The sequence below is a fragment of the Vigna angularis genome, chromosome 7 (assembly GCF_016808095.1).
Source record: "Vigna angularis cultivar LongXiaoDou No.4 chromosome 7, ASM1680809v1, whole genome shotgun sequence".
In the NCBI taxonomy this organism is placed as follows: domain Eukaryota; kingdom Viridiplantae; phylum Streptophyta; class Magnoliopsida; order Fabales; family Fabaceae; genus Vigna; species Vigna angularis.
In genome coordinates this window covers 21,350,183-21,355,179 of record NC_068976.1, presented here as the reverse complement: position 1 = coordinate 21,355,179, position 4,997 = coordinate 21,350,183, and the positions used below count along the sequence as shown (strand labels likewise).

The following is a 4,997-nucleotide window of genomic DNA, read 5'->3' as shown; positions in this document are numbered from 1 at the left end:
GAAAGAACTTAATGTATATTTTTATGCTTACAATGGTATATTTAAACACTATCCATTTAATGTTTTTTTATGGAATATTACGAAAATAGTTGGAAATTTTTTCTTCAACATTTTACTTAAGGCAGGAATCTTTGGACTGTACTGGTGTTGGTTCTTGTTTGTGAATTTTGATCCTTTTTTTTACCTTCCCACTAGGGTACTGTGTACAAGGCTTCTCTGTTTTTCCCATTCAGAATCATTTATTTTTGTTATATTCTGGGGCAAAATCAGAGAGTAAGAATTTTCATATACAAAAAGAACTGAAGGCTTACCTTTTGTCAATGACCAATACCTAACTTTACCACCATCTAATATATTAATTACATAATCTAATATATTAATTATACCCCTATGATGATTTCAATTGTGTTTGTGTTTGAGAAAATTATATTACAATGACAAACAAATAAATGAATAAAGCAAAGAGCAACAAATTGTAGTGTGTAGGTTACTGTGTAGGTAAGAGAGAGAGGATAGAGATGAGAGAGAAAAAATTGAATAAGTAAGAAAGATGGATTAGAGGTAGGTGAGTGTTTTTGATTTTTTTATTTATTTTAGGTTTAATGTTATGTAGGTCCTTATTTTGATCTGCAATTTTAATTAAGTCTCCTTTTTTTTTTCTTTTCAATTGAGTCCTCATTTTTATAAAATTGTACCAATTAAAGGCCTCCCGTCAAATTGGACAAACGATCGTTTAATTTTTTCGTTACATGGGCACTGTTTTCACTAATCACACGTGGAATTAAAAAAGAGTTTAGTATTAAAAATAGGAAAATGTTTCTTTAATAACTTTTTTGACAACTTTTTAACAACAACCTATGTGGTAACTTGTGATTGGTCCGTTTCAAATATGCTGACTAATAAAATAGTGACACATCATCCGTTGTAAAAAAATTGTTAAAAAATGTTGTTAAAATATTATGGTCCTAAAAAATATGAGGTTAAATCAGCTTTAGGAAAAGGGCACAGTGGGAAAACTGATTACGATTCCCACTTCAATCATTCATTGTTTTTCCCCTTCTCCTTCTCATACACCAGAATAGAACACCAGAACAGAAATGATACAGAATCAGAACCTCAAACCACGCCTTCAGCTCCACCAACCGCTCCAAGACGACGTCGAAAACATCTGTCGCAAAGTCGCAATCGGGGTCGAAACGAGAATCGTCAGAGTTGGAGGAGGAGACGAATTTGCAGAGGACCAGGGCGACGCCCTCGGCGGAGAGAGTCTGGAGGAAGGTTCTGGAAGGTTCCCAAGAGGAGAGGGAGTCCTTGACGCCGGTAAGTCGGAAGCCGAGGGGAATGGTTGAGGTGGTTCTGTCTTTGCTGAGGCATTTGGCGATGTAGTTGTAACACCTTACTATTTTAAAGGGTATTACTGATAGTTAGAGACTAAATTAATTTGATATCTCATATAAACAATCAAACTTTATTTCAATTACTCCAAAGTACAATACCAAACTTACAAACTTTAAACAATATAGTCTTCACCATTGAAATTTCAACTTATAAGTTTTACACAACATAATCTTCCCAATACAAATTTATTCTTTTTACAAAAATCCCTAAAAGTTTTCCCCACATCTCTCTCATCTCTAAGCTTGTTCAACCGCATCTGCAATATTATCTAATCACATATAACATGAGTTATATGATCATAGTACAAACAAATAAGGGTAAGCCAACCTTATCATAAAATCATTAAACTTGTAATAAAAATATTTTAATCACGTATTTCTGCAATTGATAAAATATCATTATTCCGATGTCATTAATTCGTCATTATCAAAGTCATCTTTCCCATTTCCATAAATCTTACAAGTGTACCATGCTTACTCATGAAGCCTTATGGTCAGACCGCTCTCTGCCTGCTTCCTTAAGCCTCACTTATATACTATGTCTTACTTTCTGAAGCCTTATGGTCAGACCCCTCTCTGCCTGCTTCTATATAACTTACGAATCATATGTTTATGTCAAAGCCTTATGGTCAGACTACTTTCTGCCTGCTTTCATAAACCTCAGGTGTTACTTTGCTCATACCAAACTCTCATGGTATAACTCGAACATACTACTCCCGGTAGTAAACATCATTTCATAAGTAATGATTTCTCATATCCACTCCAACATTTCAACAATTCATACCCTCTTATCCACCTAACTCAATCATGTTCATTCTTTAATCAAGAATTCATAATAACCCGTTTTGGTATCAATAAATTAAACATATTACCATATATTATGCTTCATATCATAAACTCATTTTTCCCATAACGAGTATGACTCAACATATTTTCACCAAACAAAGATCATGGATCAACCAAAATATATCAACATATCGTAGGAACTACATATTAAAGTCTGGGCTCAATGTAATAATAAATAAAATATATATGAAATTTTTACCATGATAATATTATGCATCTACAATCAACTTGTTTTATTTTATTTTCATCCTAGTAGAAATTTTTCTTTACTCCAATTGGTCACCGGAGAGGACCCAGATGTCTGAACGCATCAAACTCACCTTCGACGCCAGCACATATGACTAGTCACAACTGACTGGACCAGGCCAGGGCTGCTCTATGATCAGGGATGTGCCAACTCAGGTTTTTAAGGTTCCTCTATCCTACCAACAAACGGAGGCCCTCAATAATTAATCAATTTATTTATTTAATTTATCTACCTTGTTGTCTTATGCTCTAAATCTAAAATGCCTAATTTTAATATTTTTACTTCCTCTCACAACAACCTCAAACAGTATCTGTATATCTATTTAATACTCATATATAAGCAATTACAAAACCCTTACTCCAGACCTTCCAACAAGATCAATTTCAGCCAACAAACTCATTCAATAAATTCATCGCATCTCAACATGTACAATTTAACAGTTTCAGTTATAACACCCAATATAATAAAAGTCATAAAACAGTTTCGCAAGAGAACACCAGTTCAACATTCGTATATTTATAAATTCATACAAAAATAATTAGTTGCCCTTACCATCAAAATAATATTAATATAAAAATTCAAGGGAAACAAGAAGTTGAATCTGGCAGAGCCGGTTAGACAACTTCTCATCCTTCCACAAAGATGCAATAAAAAACTAGATAAGACAATAAAATTTCTGGGGAAACAAGAAGTTGAATCTGGCAGAGCAGGTTAGACAACTTCTAATCCATCCAAAAATACAATATAATTAAATAACACGAACATTAACATGTCTGGGGAAACAAGAAGTTGAATCTGGCAGAGCCGGTTAGACAACTTCTAATCCATCCAAAAATACAATATAATTAAATAACACGAACATTAACATGTCTGGGAAAACAAGAAGTTGAAATCTGGCAGAGCCGGTTAGACAACTTCTAATCCTTCCAAAAATGCAATAAAATAAATAAGTAAAGCAATAAATAGTTTTGGGGAAACAAGAAGTTGAATCTGGCAGAGCCGGTTAGACAACTTCTAATCCTTCCAAAATACAATAAAAATAAATAAGGAAAGCAATAAAATGTTTGGGGAAACAAGAAATTGAATCTGGCAGAGCCGGTTAGACAATTTCTAATCCTTCCAAAATACAAAAATAAACAACTAATAACATACAAATGACATAACATAATCAACATCACATTTTACAACTATCACACTTGGATATCAACACAAAAGCATACTCTCATTTAAATTCAAGATCATACAGAAACAAAATACTCCATATTCAAGATTTAAGATCAGACAAAAGCAAAATATAGCATATTCAAGACTCAAGATAATACAAAGGGAAATACTCAAAGTTAGCTCCCCTTACCTCTATTCCAGACTTAGTTTCCTCTTCTCAAACCGTTCTCCAGAAACTTCCAGAATTTCCCCTCTTCAACTAGAATTTACTCCAACTCTCTTCTCTCACAATTTCTCTAGAATTTTGGTGTAAATTTCCAGCCTCCCCCCTTGGCTATTTATAGTAAAAAAATTTACTATTCATTTTACTATTGCAAAAATAATTTTTTATTTGCAAATTGGTGAATTCTGATCTCAAAGCTACGTGTAACACTTATCCTTTCCAAAAATAATTTTTTTTTACCTATTCACTTTTTACTATTCACAATTTACTATTCACTAATTTTTTTTTTCTAGTATCTAACAAATATTTTCAAGGATCTTACAGTAGTCTTCGGAGTGACCGAGGTGCCAGGTTCGGGAGCCGATTTTGACGTCCATGACGGAGGGTTTGGTGTAGGGGGCGATGAGGTCCTGCAGGAGAAGGTGGGTGTGGGGGCCGGATATATTATCCACCATTCAAAACCATTTTCGAATTTCCAATTTTCCACCCAATTCCCCAATAAAGAAAAACACTAAATCACACAAAAATGAAGATATTATCACAAATGTGGTCTGCTACGACTGTCGCGGTCATACAAATTTGATGTGCATAGAAAGAATGCAGTATAACTAGGAAGTGACTCCTAGGTCGTCTCTCAAGGACCAATTTTTGTCGGTTGAGTCTTAGATTTTTACACGAAGTAGGGGGGTTGTGATTTTTGTTTGATGCGGAAAAATAAATTAAAACTGGAATTTAAAAACAACTGAATTTAAAAATACTGAAATAAATTTAATGAAGGTAAAAACTGAACGGTAAAAGACGGTAAAAATAGAAACACTTGAATGCAAATAAGATTTATCAAAGATTAAAAACGATATTTGAAAATAAAATGCAATGACGGAAATATAACGATGCAGAAAATATTAACCGATAAAATACAAAAGATAAAATAAAAGCACTTGAAAATGAAATTCATTAAAATAAAATGACTGAACAGATTAAATGAGTAAACTACAATGATACACTACATTTTTTCTGAAATAAAATTTTGCATAGTGTCTAAATGAAAAACTGAAGGGGGCTGCTACTGGAAAAGGGAAGAGGCGAGAGCCTCTTCCAGGGCCGTGAGTACACTCGTAAA

At 33.4% G+C, this 4,997-nt stretch overlaps 1 pseudogene; it reads right to left on the bottom strand.

The window, feature by feature from the left end:
• Nucleotides 1-1,038: 1,038 nt before the first annotated feature.
• Nucleotides 1,039-4,332, bottom strand: LOC108336523 (inositol polyphosphate multikinase beta-like; annotated as a pseudogene).
• Between the last annotated feature and the right edge of the window lie 665 nt (nucleotides 4,333-4,997).